Raw genomic sequence first — 15,396 nt, forward strand, 5'->3', positions numbered from 1 at the left:
TGAGCGTCTTGGATAGATATCCTTTCGTCTTTCATGATGTCAGGGAAGTTTTGTGTCAGGAGTTCTTCAACTATTTTCTCTGTGTTTTCTGTCCCCGCTCCCTGTTCTGGGACTCCAATCACTCGCAAGTTATCCTTCTTGATAGAGTCCCACATGATTCTTAGGGTTTCTTCATTTTTTTTTAATTCTTTTATCTGATTTTTTTTCAGCTATGTTGGTGTTGATTCCCTGGTCCTCCAGAAGTCCCAGTCTACATTCTAATTGCTCGAGTCTGCTCCTCTGACTTCCTATTGCATTGTCTAATTCTGTAATTTTATTGTTAATCTTTTGGAACTTATTAATTTTTCCACTATGTTCTTGAATAATCTTTTTGAGTTCTTCAACAGTTTCATCAGTGTGTTCCTTGGCTTTTTCTGCAGTTTGCCTTATTTCATTTGTGATGTCTCGAAGCATTCTGTAAATTAGTTTTTTATATTCTGTATCTGATAATTCCAGGATTGTATCTTCATTTGGGAAAGATTTTGATTCTTTTGTTTGGGGGGTTGGAGAAGCTGTCATGGTCTGTTTCTTTATGTGGTTTGATATGGACTGCTGTCTCCGAGCCATCACTGGGGAACTAGTTTTTCCAGGTAATCAGCTAAAAAAAAAGGCAGTCAGATCCCTATCTGAATTCTCCCTCTGGCTCAGTGTATTCAGATGTTAATGGAGCCGCCTGGGGAGGGTGGGAGAGGGATCAGAGAGCTAGGAATTTAGCACCTCAGAATATAGAGTTGATCGCCGTGTTCACGCTCCGACCGCGCCCGCCAAAATCCCAGCGGGACAGCTCCCCGGCTGGGACGCTGCTCTCCTGGCTCCAAGACCAGTCACTTCCTCCTGGGGACTTCTCTCTACGGTGCGCCGCACCCCTCGTGCGAACTGGGTGGGCATCGCCCGCAAGAATGGCTGGGCCCTCCCCCGGGGTCAATTCTAAGGAATAAAACTGGTCCCCGCGCTCACGCCCCGCCCGGGCCCGCCAAAATCCCAGCGGGACGGCTCCACGGCTGGGACGCTGCTCTCCGCGCTCCAAGATCAGTCACTGCCTCCCTGGTGCTTCTCCCACTGGCTGCGTCACTACGCTGCCCGCGCCAACCAGCTAGGCTCCCTCCCGGGATGAGTTCAGGGGGTAGGGCTGGGCCCCTTGTCTGTGCCATCGGCCCCCCTGGGCTCTACCCCAGAATGGGCTCCGAAGGTCACCTGTCTGGTACGCTGGCTTCTGGTTCTGAAAGCGATCGCTGTCTGCCCGTATTTGTTCAGTCTCCGACTCTAAGTCTGTGTTTGTTGTTCAGAGTTCGTAGATTGTTATGTATGTGATCGGTTCACTTGTTTTTCCGAGTCTTTGTTGCAAGAGGGATCCACGGTAGCGTCCACCTAGTCCGCCATCTTGGCCCCCTATTTCTAACTTTTTAAGAAAACGCCAGATCGATTTCCAAAGTGGTTGTACCATTTTACATTCCCACCAGCAGTGTATAAGAGTTCCAATCTCTCTGCAGCCTCTCCAACATTTATTATTTTGTGTTTTTTGAATTAATACCAGCCTTGCTGGAGTGAGATGGAATCTCACCGTAGCTTTAATTTGCATTTCTGTAATGGCTAATGATCGAGAGCATTTTCTCATGTATCTGTTAGCTGCCTGAATATCTTCTTTAGTGAAGTGCATGTTCATCTCCTTTGCCCACTTCTTGATTGGGTTGTTTATCTTTTTGTGGTTGAGTATTAACATAATCATATAGATTTCAGAGATCAGGCGCTGGTTGGAGATGTCATAGCTGAAAAATTTTCCCCGTCGGTAGGGGTCTTTTTACTCTTTTGGTGAAGTCTTTAGATGAGCACAGGTGTTTGATTTTTAGTAGCTCCCAGTTATCTGGTTTCTCTTCGTCATTTTTGGTGATGTTTTGTATTTCGTTTGTGCCTTGTATTAGGGCTCCTAAGGTTGTCCCTATTTTTTCTTCCATGATCTTGATCATTTTAGTCTTTATGTTTAGGTCTTTGATCCACTTGGAGTTAGTTTTTGTGCATGGTGTGAGGTGTGGGTCCTGTTTCATTTTTTTGCAGCTGGATATCCAGTTAGGCCAGCACCATTTGTTAAAAAGACTATCTTTTCCCCAATTAACTGACACTGGGCCTTTGTCAAATATCAGCTGCTCATACGTGGATGGATTTATATCTGGGTTCTTAATTCTGTTCCATTGGTCTATGTGTCTGTTGTTGTACCAGTACCAGGCTGTTCTGAGTACAGTGACTATATAATATGTTCTAAAATTGGGTAGAGTGAGGCCTCCCACTTTCTTTTTCTTTTTCAGTAATGCTTTGCTTATCCGAGGCTTCTTTCCCTTCCATATGAAGTTGGTGATTTGTTTCTCCATCACATTAAAAAATGTCATTGGAATTTGGATAAGAAGTGCATTGTATGTATAGATGGCTTTTGGTAGAATAGACATTTTTACTATGTTAAGTCTTCCTATCCATGAGCAAGATATGTTTTTCCACTTATGTAGGTCCTTTTTAGTTTCCTGCACTAGTACTTTGTAGTTTTCTTTGTATAGGTCTTTTACATCTTTGGTAAGATTTATTCCTAAGTATTTTATCTTCTTGGGGGCTACTGTGAATTGTTTTGATTTGGTGATTTCCTCTTCGAGGTTCTTTTTGTTGAGGTAGAGGAATCCATGTGATTTTTGTATGTTTATCTTGTAACCTGAAACTCTGCCAAACTCTTCTATTAGTTCCAGTAGTTTTCTGGAGGATTCCTTAGGGTTTTCTGTGTATAAGATCATGTCATCTGCAAAAAGAGATAATTTTATTTCTTCTTTCCCAATCCGGTTGCCCTTTATTTCTTTGTCTAGCCTAATTGCTCTGGGTAAGACCTCTAACACAATGTTGAATAAGAGCGGTGATAAAGGCCATCCTTGTCTGGTTCCCGTTCTCAAGGGAAATGCTTTCAGGCTCTCTCCGTTTAGAATGATGTTGGCTGTTGGCTTTGAAAGGATGCCCCTTATTATGTTGAGGAAATTTCCTTCAATTCCTGTTTTGGTGAGAGTTTTTATCATGAATGGGTGTTGGACTTTGTCAAATGCCTTTTCTGCAGCAATTGATAATATCATGTGGTTTTTGTCTTTTGTTTTATTTATATGGTGGATTACATTAATGGTTTTTCTAATATTAAACCAGCCTTGCATACCTGGTATAAATTCCACTTGGTCTTGGTGGATTATTTTTTTGATATGTTGTTGAATTCTATTGGCTAGAATTTTGTTGAGGATTTTTGCATCTATGTTCATGAGGGATATAGGTCTGTAATTTTCTTTTTTTGTGGTGTCTATACCTGGTTTTGGAATCAGGGGTATGATGGCTTTGTAGAATGAGTTAGGTATTATTCCACCACTTTCTATGCTTTGAAATAGCTTTAGTAGCAGTGGTGTTAACTCTTCTCTGAAAGTTTGGTAGAACTCTGCAGTGGAGCCGTTCAGGCCAGGGCTTATTTTTGTTGGGACTTTTTTAATTACATGTTCAATCTCTTTTTTTGTTATGGGTCTATTTAGTTGTTCTACTTATGATTGTGTTAGTTTCGGTAGGTAGTGTTTTTCTAGGAATTCATCCATTTATTCTAGGTTTGCAAATTTGTTAGAGTACAATTTTTCATAATAACCTGATATGATTCTTTCAATTTCTGTTGGGTCTGTTGTGATATGGCCCATCTTATTTCTTATTTGGGTTATTTCTTTCCTTTTCTGTATTTCTTTAGTCAGTCTGGCCAATGGTTTATCAGTTTCATTAATTTTTTCAAAGAACCAGCTTTTGGCTTTGTTAATTCTTTTAATTGTTTTTCTGTTCTCTAATTCATTTAGTTCAGCTCTAATTATTATCATTTGTTTTCTTCTGGTGCCTGATGGATTCTTTTGTTGCTCACTTTCTATTTGTTCAAGTTGTAGGGACAGTTCTCTGATTTTGGCTCTTTCTTCTTTATGTATATGTGTATTTATCGATATAAGTTGACCTCTGAGCACTGCTTTTGCTGTGTCCCAGAGGTTTTGAAAGGAAGTGTTTTCATTCTCGTTGCATTCTATGAATTTCTTTATTCCCTCCTTAATGTCTTCTATAACCCAGTCTTTTTTGAGCAGGGTATTGTTCTTTTTTTTAGTGTTCAGTTTCCAAGTATTTGATTTCTTTTCCCTGATTTTTGTGTTATTGATTTCCACTTTTATGGCCTTGTGGTCTGAGAAGATGCTTTGTAATATTTTCATGTTTTGAATTCTGCAAAGGTTTGTTTTATGACCTAGTATGTGGTGTATTCTAGAGAATGTTCCCTGTGCCCTAGAAAAAAAAGTATACTTTGCAGATGTTGGGTGGAGTGTTCTATATAAGTCTATGAAGTCAAGTTGGTTGGTTGTAGCAATTAGGTCTTCCATGTCTGTATTGAGCTTCTTACTGGAAGTCCTATCCTTCTCCGAAAGTGGTGTGTTGAAGTCTCCTACTATAATTGTGGAGGTGTCTATCTCACTTTTCAGTTCTGTTAAAGTTTGTTTCATGGATCTTGCATCCCTGTGCATAAATATTTAATACAGTTATAGCTTCCTGGTCTTTGGTCCCTTTAATCATTATGTAGTGTCCTTCTTTATCCTTTGTGGTGGATTTAACTTTAAAGTCTCTTTTGTGAGAAATTAATATTGCTACTCCTGCTCTTTTTTGCTTGTTGTTTGCTTGATGTATTTTTTTCCATCTTTTGTGTTTTAGTTTGTTTGTGTCTCTAAGTGTCTCTTGTAGGCAGCATATAGATGGACTGTGTTTCTGTATCCAGTCTGAGACTCTCTGTCTCTTTATTGGTGCATTTAGTCCATTTACATTCAGTGTAATTATAGATAAGTATGTGTTTAGCGCTGTCATTTTGATGCCTTTTTATGTGTGTTGTTGACAATTTCATTTTTCCACTTACTATTTTGTGCTGAGACGTTTTTCTTTATAAATTGTGTGTTCCTCATTTTCATAGTAGTTGAATTTATGTTTGCTGAGTCGTTATGTTTTTCTTGGTTTTTATTTTGAGTTATGGAGTTGTTATACCTCTTTGTGGTTACCTTAATATTTACCCCTATTTTTCTAGGTAAAAACCTAACTTGTTCTGTCCTATATCGCCTTGTATCCCTCTCCATATGGCAGTTCTATGCCACCTGTATTTAATCCCTCTTTTTGATTATTGTGATCTTTTACATATTGACTTCAGTGATTCCCTGTTTTGAGCGTTTTTTTCTTTTTAAAATTAATCTTGAGGTCGGGGCCAAGATGGCTGACTAGGTAGATGTTACTCGGATCCCTCTTGCAACAAAGACTCTGAAAAACAAGTGAATCGATCACATACATGACAATCTACGAACCCTGACCAACAAACTCAGATTTAAAGAGTTGACCTGAGTGACAGAGACAGAGAACGAACAACTATGGGGAAGCAGTGACTGTTTCAGAGCCTGGAGCCAGCGTCCCAGTGAGGTAACCTTGGCGTCGGGCTTTGGAATGGGCACAGGGGAGCTGAACACCACATCTGTAACGGTGCAAACATGGGGTGCAGCCCTAGCCCACTGAACTGCCCCGGGAGGGGGCCCAGACAGTCTGCGCGGGTGGCACAGCCACGTGGCTGGTGAGAGGAGAAGTTCGCGGGAGGCAGTGACTGGTTTTGGAGCCGGGAGTGCAGTGTCCCAGCCAGGGAATCTTGGCGCTGGGCTTTGGACTGGGCACAGGGGAGCTGAACGTGGCATCTGGTCACGGTGCAAACACGGGGTGCAGCCCTACTCCCCTGAACTAACCCCGGAAGGGGGCCCAGCAGGTCAACGGGGGCAGCGTGGCGACGCGGCTGGCAGGACGAGAAGTCCCCAGGAGGCAGCGACTGATTTAGGAGCAGGGAGTGCAGCGTCCCAGCAGGGGAACCTTGACGCTGGGCTTTGGACTGGCAGCGGAGGATCTGACTGCGGCTTCAGTGGGCCAGACCCTTGGGGACAATCTCCACACAGCCAGCACACATAGGCGACATGCCCGTCGGGAATCTCAGATAAAATAGTCATCCCAAGCAAGATTAGCAACTTTGGCTATATTCTGGGGTGCGACTCTATGCTGTGTCTCTGGAGCCTCCCCTCCCCTTCCCAGGCGGCTTTATTAATATTGGAATTTCCTGAGCCAGAGGGAGAACGACTCCGGCTCCGTGGCTTTGCTTTTCCCTTTTTTTTTTCAGTCTTTTCCTAACCCATTCTTCTGGCCTGAGAGAAGCAACCACAAATAACCCAGGGACCAAAAATCCTTCCCTAATTGGACTAAAAGCACAGAACCACCTCCACCCAAGCATATATGATCCAAATCTAGGGCTTTCATCCTTACAGGGAACAAGGTGGCTGTTATAATGCAAAGGCAGTTCTGATAGGGATCCGACTGCATTTTTTTACCAGATTTACTGGAGAAACAAGTTTCCCAGGTCTGATATCTGCTTATTCAACAGAGCCCTCACTGACCCACAACAGGGAATGGAGGGCTGAACCTCCCCCGAGACCACCTAGCCTCTTGCCTTAGGGGTCTAAGGAGGGTGACACCTACCAATCAGTAGAGGTACTTGCATTGGGGGCCTAAGGTACAGCTGCAGAGCCCTCCCACCAAGGTGCTATAGGAATAGAGACACACCTACCTCACTGACACTTGGGGGAAGGCTGTCAGCATCCTGCGCCCCCCTGGAGTATGAACCCCAGCTGCTAATAGAATCTGGTACACAACTATCACCACTACTTCTTGAGGTGGATAGGTGTTACGGTGCAGCACACACTTGATGACCCAAAATCAGATTCTACTCAAGAATAGTGAATAGACTCAGGCATATATCTGGCAACAGCCCAAACCAGCTGGTAATAGGTCATAAGTAAGTCAAGGGCTACAACGAACAAGACAGCACAATCTAGTAGCCCATCCAAGTATATTGAAAGAAAACAAAACAAGATAAGACTCAGTGAGCAAATATAGAATAAATCACTACTATATCTTAAAAAATTTTTTTTTTTTTTTTTTTTATATCTTAGTGATGGCTCGGAGACAGCAGTCAATATCAAACCACATAAAGAAGCAGACCATGACAGCTTCTACAACCCCCCAAACAAAAGAATCAAAATCTTTCCCAAATGAAGATACAATCCTGGAATTATCAGATACAGAATATAAAAAACTAATTTACAGAATACTTCAAGACATCAGGGATGACCTCAGAAATGAAATAAGGCAAACTGCAGAAAAAGCGAAGGAACACACTGACAAAACAGTTGAAGAACTCAAAAAGATTATTCAAGAACATAGTGGAAAAATTCATAAGTTGCAAGAATCCATAGAGAGACAGCATGCAGAAATCCAAAAGATTAATAATAAAATTACAGAATTAGACAACGCAATAGGAAGTAAGAGGAGCAGACTCGAGGAATTAGAATGAAGAGTGGGAAATGTGGAGGACCAGGGAATTAACACCAACATAGCTGAAAAAAAATCAGATAAGGAAGAATTAAAAAAAGTGACGAAACCCTAAGAATCATGTGGGACTCTATCAAGAAGGATAACTTGCGTGTGATTGGAGTCCCAGAACATGGAGGGAGGACAGAAAACACAGAGAGAATAGTTGAAGATCTGCTGACAGAAAACTTCCCTGACATCCTGAAAGATGAAAGGATATCTATCCAAGATGCTCATCGAACCCCATTTAAGATTGATCCAAAAAGAAAAACACCAAGACATATTATCATCAAACTTGCCAAAACAAAGATAAAGAGAAAATTTTAAAAGCAGCCAGGGAGAAAAGAAAGGTCTCCTTCAAGGGAGAATCAATAAGTTCAGACTACTCAGCAGAAACCATGCAGGCAAGAAGGCAATGGGACAACATATACAGACCACTGAAGGAGAAAAACTGCCAGCCAAGGACCATATATCCAGCAAAACTCTCTCTGAAATGTGAAGGCGAAATTAAGATATTTACAGATAAACACAAGCTTAGAGAATTTGCAAAAACCAAACCAAAGCTACAAGAAATACTAAAGGAAATTGGTCAGAAAACCAGAAATATCAGACACCAACACAAGACAAAGTCACAGAACAGAACATCCTGATATCAACTCAAATAGGGAAATCACAAAAACAAATTAAAATTAATTAAAAAAAAATGCTCAAAACAGGGAACCATTGAAGTCAATACGTAAAAGATCACAATAATCAAAAAGAGGGACTAAATACAGGTGGCATAGAACTGCCATATGGAGAGGGATACAGGGCGATATAGAACAATACAAGATAGGTTTTTACTTAGAAAAATAGGGGTAAATATTAAGGTAACCACAAAGAGGTATAACAACTCCATAACTCAAAATAAAAGCCAAGAAAAACGTAACGACTCAACAAACATAAAGTCAAATACTATGAAAATGAGGATCTCACAATTTGCAAAGAAAAACGTCTCAGCACAAAAAAGTAAGTGGAAAAATGAAATTGTCAACAGCACACATAAAAAGGCATGAAAATGACAACACTAAACACTTATCTATGATTACGCTGAATGCAAATGGACTAAATGCACCAATAAAGAGACACAGAGTCTCGGACTAGATAAAGAAACACGATCCATCTATATGCTGCCCACAAGAGACACACCTTAGACTTAGACACACAAACAAGCTAAAACTCAAAGGATGGAAAAAAATATATCAAGCAAACAATAAGCAAAAAAGAAGGGAAGTAGCAATATTAATTTCTGACAAAAGATACTTTAAAGTAAAATCCACCACAAAGGATAAAGAAGGACACTACATAATGATAAAAGGGACAATTGATCAGGAAGACATAACCATATTAAATATTTATGCACCCAATGACAGGGCTGCAAGATACATAAATCAAATTTTAACAGAACTGAAAAGTGAGATAGACACCTCCAGAATTATAGTAGGAGACTTCAACACACCACTTTCGGAGAAGCACAGGACATCCAGTAAGAAGCTCAACAGAGACACGGAAGACCTAATTACAATAATTAACCAACTTGGCCTCCTTGACTTATATAGAACTCTCCACCCAACTCTTGCAAAGTATACTTTTTTTTCTAGCGTACATGGAACATTGTCTAGAATAGACCACATATTAGGTCATAAAACAAATCTTTGCAGAATTCAAAACATCGAAATATTACAAAGCATCTTCTCAGACAACAAGGCAATAAAACTAGAAATCAATAACAGAAAAACTAGGGAAAAGAAATCAAATACTTGGAAAATGAACAATACCCTCCTGAAAAAAAGACTGGGTTATAGAAGACATTAAGGAGGGAATAAGGAAATTCATAGAATGCAATGAGAATGAAAATAACTTCCTATCAAAACCTCTGAGACAGAGCAAAAGCAGTGCTCAGAGGCCAATTTATATCGATAAATGCACACATACAAAAAGAAGAAAGAGCCAAAATCAGAGAACTGTCCCTACAACTTGAACAAATAGAAAGTGAACAACAACAAAAGAATCCATCAGGCACCAGAAGAAAACAAAGAATAAAAATTAGAGCTGAACTAAATGAATTAGAGAACAGAAAAACAGTTGAAAGAATTAACAAAGCCAAAAGCTTGTTCTTTGAAAAAATTAACAAATTCGATAAACCATTGGCTAGACTGACTAAAGAAATACAGGAAAGGAAACAAATAACCCGAAGAAGAAACGAGAAGGGCCACATCACAACAGACCCAACTGAAATTAAAAGAATCATATCAGACTATTATGAAAAATTGTACTCTAACAAACTTGCAAACCTAGAAGAAATGGATGAATTCCTGGAAAAACACTACCTACCTAAACTAACACAATCAGAAGTAGAACAACTAAATAGACCCCTAACAAAAAAAGAGATTGAAACGGTAATCAAAATTCCCAACAAAAAAAAAAGCCCTGGCCCGGGTGGCTATACTGCAGAGTTCTACCAAACTTTCAGAGAGGAGATAACACCACTAATACTAAAGGTATTTCAAAGCATAGCAAATGACCGAATACTACTGAACTCATTCTATGAAGCCACCATCTCCCTGATACCAAAACCAGGTGGAGACATCACAAAAAAAGAAAATTATAGACCTATATCCCTCATGAACATAGATGCAAAAATCCTCAGCAAAATTCTAGCCAATAGAATTCAACAACATATCAAAAAAATAATCCACCACGACCAAGTGGGATTTATACCAGGTATGCAATTATGCAAGGCTGGTTTAATATTAGAAAAACCATTAATGTAATCCACCATATAAAAACCAAAAGATCTTATCAATTGATGCAAAAAAGGCATTTGACAAAGTCCAACACCTATTTATGATAAAAACTCTCACCAAAATAGGAATTGAAGGAAAATTCCTCGACGTAATAAAAGGCATCTATGCAAAGCCAACAGCCAACATCACTCTAAATGAAGAGAACCTGAAAGCATTTCCCTTGAGAACGGGAACCAGACAAGGATGCCTTTTATCACTGCTCTTGTTCAACATTGTGCTAGAAGTCCTAGCCAGATCAATTAGGCTAGACAAAGAACTAAAGGGCATCCGGATTGGGAAAGAGGAAGTAAAATTATCTCTATTTGCAGATGACATGATCTTATATGCAGAAAACCCCAAGGAATCCTCCAGAAAACTACTGGAACTAATAGAAGAGTTTTGCAGAGTCTCAGGTTATATGATAAACATACAAAAATCACTTGGATTCCTCTACCTCAACAAAAAGAACATCGAAGAGGAAATAACCAAATCAATACCATTCGCAGTAGCCCCCAAGAAGATAAAATACTTAGGAATAAATCTTACCAAGGATGTAAAACATCTATACAAAGAAAACTTCAAAGCTCTACTACAAGAAATTAAAAAGGACATACTTAAGTGGAAAAACATACCTTGCTCATGGACAGGAAGACTTAACATAGTAAAAATGTCTATTCTACCAAAAGCCATTTATACATACAATGCACTTCCGATCCAAATTCCAATGGCATTTTTTAAGGTGATAGAGAAACAAATCACCAACTTCATATGGAAGGGAAAGAAGCCTCGGATAAGCAAAGCATTACTGAAAAAGAAGAAGAAAGTGGGCGGCCTCACTCTACCTGATTTCAGAACCTATTATACAGCCACAGTAGTCAAAACAGCCTGGTAGTGGTACAACAACAGACACATAGACCAATGGAACAGAATTGAGAACCCAGATATAAATCCATCCACGTATGAGCAGCTGATATTTGACAAAGGCTCAGTGTCAGTTAATTGGGGAAAAGATAGTCTTTTTAACAAATGGTGCTGGCATAACTGGATATCCATGCGCAAAAAAATGAAACAGGACCCACACCTCACACCATGCACAAAAACTAACTCCAAGTGGATCAAAGACCTAAACATAAAGACTAAAACGATAAAGATCATGGAAGAAAAGATAGGGACAACCTTAGGAGCCCTAATACAAGGCATAAACAGAATACAAAACATTACCAAAAATGATGAAGAGAAACCAGATAACTGGTAGCTCCTAAAAATCAAACACCTGTGCTCATCTAAAGACTTCGCCAAAAGAGTAAAAAGACCACCTACAGACTGGGAAAGGATATTCAGCTATGACATCTCAGACCAGCGCCTGATCTCTAAAATCTACATGATTCTGTCAAAACTCAGCCACAAAAAGACAAACAACCCAATCAAGAAGTGGGCAAAGGATGTGAACACACACTTCACTAAAGAAGATATTCAGGCAGATAAGAAATACATGAGAAAATGCTCTCAATCATTAGCCATTAGAGAAATGCAAATTCAAACTACGATGAGATTCCATCTCACTCCAACAAGGCCGGCATTAATCCAAAAAACACAAAATAATAAATGTTGGAGAGGCTGCGGAGAGATTGGAACTCTCATACACTGCTGGTGGGAATGTACAATGGTACAACCACTTTGGAAATCTATCTGGCTTTATCTTAAACAGTTAGAAATAGAACTACCATACAACACAGAAATCCCACTCCTCGGAATATACCCTAGAGAAATAAGAGCCTTCACACAAACAGATATATGCACACCCATGTTTATTGCAGCTCTGTTTACAATAGCAAAAAGCTGGAAGCAACCCAGGTGTCCATCAATGGATGAATGGTTAAATATATTGTGGTATATTCACACAATGGAATACTACACATTGATAAAGAACAGTGACGAATCTGTGAAACATTTCATAACATAGAGGAACCTGGAAGGCATTAGGCTGAGCGAAATTAGTCACAGGCAAAAGGACAAATATTGTATAAGACCACTATTATAAGATCTTGAGAAATAGTATAAACTGAGAAGAACACACAGTTTTGTGGTTACGAGGCGGGGAGGGAGAGAGGGTGGGAGAGGGTTTTTTACTGATTAATTAGTAGATAAGAACTGCTTTAGGTGAAGGGAAGGACAATACTCAATACATGGAAGGTCAGCTCAACTGGACTAGACCAAAAGCAAAGAAGTCTCTGGGATAAACTGAATGCTTCAAAGGTCAACGAAGCAAGGGCGGGGGTTTGGGACCATGGTTTAAGGGGACTTCTAAGTCAACTGGCAAAATAATTCTACTATGAAAACATTCTGCATCCCACATTGAATTGTGGCATCTGGGGTCTTAAATGCTAACAAGCGGCAAACTAAGATGCATCAATTGCTCTCAACCCACCTGGAGCAAAGGAAAATGAAGAACACCAAGGTCACATGATAACTAAGAGCCCAAGAGACAGAAAGGGCCACATAAACCAGAGACCTACATCATCCTGAGACCAGAAGAACTAGTTGGTGCCCGGCCACAACCGATGACTGCCCTCACAGGGAGCACAACAGAGAAACCCTGAGGGAGCAGGAGAACAGTGGGATGCAGACCCCAAATTCTCATAAAAAGACCAGACTTAATGGTCTGACTGAGACTAGAGGATTCCCGGCGGTCATGGTCCCCAAACCTTCTGTTGGCTCAGGACAGGATCCATTCCCGAAGACAACTCATCAGACATCAGACATGAAAGAGACTGGACGGTAGGTAGGAGAGAGATGCTGATGAAGAGTGATCTAATTATATCAGGTGGACACTTGAGACTGTGTTGGCATCTCCTGTCTGGAGGGGGGATGGGAGGATAGAGAGAGATGGAAGCTGGCAAAATTGTCATGAAAGGAGAGACTGGAAGGGTTGACTCATTAGGGGGAGAGCAAGTGGGAGTAAGGAGTAAGGTGTATATAAACTTATATGTGACAGTCTGACTTGATGTGTAAACGTTCACTTGAAGCTCAATAAAAGTTAATAAAAAAATTAATCTTAATTTGTTTTTGTGATTTCCCTATTTGAGTTGATATCAGGATGTTCTGTTCTGTGACCTTGTGTTGTGCTGGTAACTGATATTATTGGTTTTCTGACCAAACAATTTCCTTTTTATTTCTTGTAGCTTTGGTTTGGTTTTTGCAAATTCTCTAAGCTTCTCTAAACATCTGGTAATTTGGTTTGGTTTTTGCAAATTCTCTAAGCTTCTGTAAACATCTGGTAATGTTTTAATTTCACCTTCATACTTGAGAGAGAGTTTTGCTGGATATATGATTCTTATCTGGCAGTTTTTCTCCTTCAGTGCTCTGTATGTGTTATCCCATTACCTTCTTGACTGTGTGGTTTCTGCTGTGTAGTCTGAACTTATTCTTATTGATTCTCCTTTGTAGGAGACCTGTCTTTTCTCCCTGGCTGCTTTTAAAATTTTCTCTTTATCTTTGGTTTTGGCAAGTTTGATGATAATATGTCTTGGTGATTTTCTTTTTGGATCAATCTGAAATGGGGTTCCATGAGCATCTTGGATAGATATCCTTTCATCTTTCATGATGTCAGGGGAGTGTTCTGCCAATATATCTTCAACCATTCTCTCTGTATTTTCTGATATCCCTTCCTGTTCTGGGACTCCAAACACACGCATGTTATTCTTCTTGATAGAGTCCCACATGATTCTTAGGGTTTCTTCATTTTCTTTAATTCTTTTACCTGATTTTTTTTCAGCTATATTGGTGTCAATTCCCTGGTCCTCCAGATTTCCTACTCTGCATTCCAACTGCTCGAGTCTGCTCCTCTGACTTCCTATTGAGTTGTCTAATTCTGTAATTTTACTGTTAATCTTCTGGATTTCTGAATGCTGTCTCTCTGTGGATTCTTGCAACTTATGAATTTTTCCACTATGTTCTTGAACAATCTTTTTGAGTTCTTCAACTGTTTTATCAGTGTGTTCCTTGGCTTTTTCTGTAGATTGCCTTATTTCATTTCTGAGGTTATCCCTGATGTCTTGAAGCATTCTGTAAATTAGTTTTTTATATTCTGTATCTGGCAATTCCAGGATTGTATCTTCATTTGGGAAAGATTTTCATTCTTTAGTTTGGGGAGTTGTAGAAGCAAACATTGTCTGCTTCTTTATGTGGTTTGATATTGACTGCTGTCTCTTAGCCATCACTAAGATATTATAGTGATTTATTCTGTATTTGCTCACTGAGTCTTATCTTGTTTCATTTTCTTTCAATATACGTAGATGGGCTACTAGATTGCACTGTCTTGATTGTTGTAGCCCTTGAGTCTCTTATGTCCTTTTACCAGCTGGTTTGGGCTGATACCAGATATATAAGCCTAAGAGTCCATTCACTATTCTTGAGTAGAATCTGATTTTGTGTCACCAAGTTTGTGGTGCAGACTGTCACCTATCCACCTAGAGAAGTAGTGGTGATAGCTGTGTGCACCAGATTCTAGTAGCAGCAGGGGTTCACACTCCAGGGGGGGCAGGATGCTGACAGGCTTCCCCCAAGTGCCAGTGAGGTAGGTGTGTCTCTATTCCTAAATCACTTTGGTGGGTGGGCTCTGCAGCTGTACCTTAGGCCCCCAATGCAAGTACCTCTACAGATTGGTGTCACCCTCCTTAGACCCCTAAGGCTGGAGGCTAGGTGGTCTGGGGGGGAGCTTCAGCCCTGAGTTCCCTGTTGTGGGTCAGTGAGGGCTCTGTTGAATACCCAGAGATATCAGACCCAGGAAACTTTTCTTTCCAGTAATCCGCTAAAGCAATTACAGTCAGATCCCTATCAGAATTGCCTTTGCATTATAATAGTCACCTTGTTCGCTGTAGGGATGAAAGCCCAAGACTGTGGATCACATATGCTTGGCTGGAGCTGGTTCTGTGTTTTTAGTCCAATTAGGGAAGGATTTTTGGTCCCTGGGTTTTTTGTAGCTGCTTCTCTCAGGCCAGGAGAATGGGTTAGGAAAAGACCTCCCCCCAAAAAAAAGAAAAAAGAAAAGAAAGAAAAACCGCAGTGCAGTTCA

Source organism: Loxodonta africana, chromosome 23 (genome assembly GCF_030014295.1).
Source record: "Loxodonta africana isolate mLoxAfr1 chromosome 23, mLoxAfr1.hap2, whole genome shotgun sequence".
Classification (NCBI taxonomy): domain Eukaryota; kingdom Metazoa; phylum Chordata; class Mammalia; order Proboscidea; family Elephantidae; genus Loxodonta; species Loxodonta africana.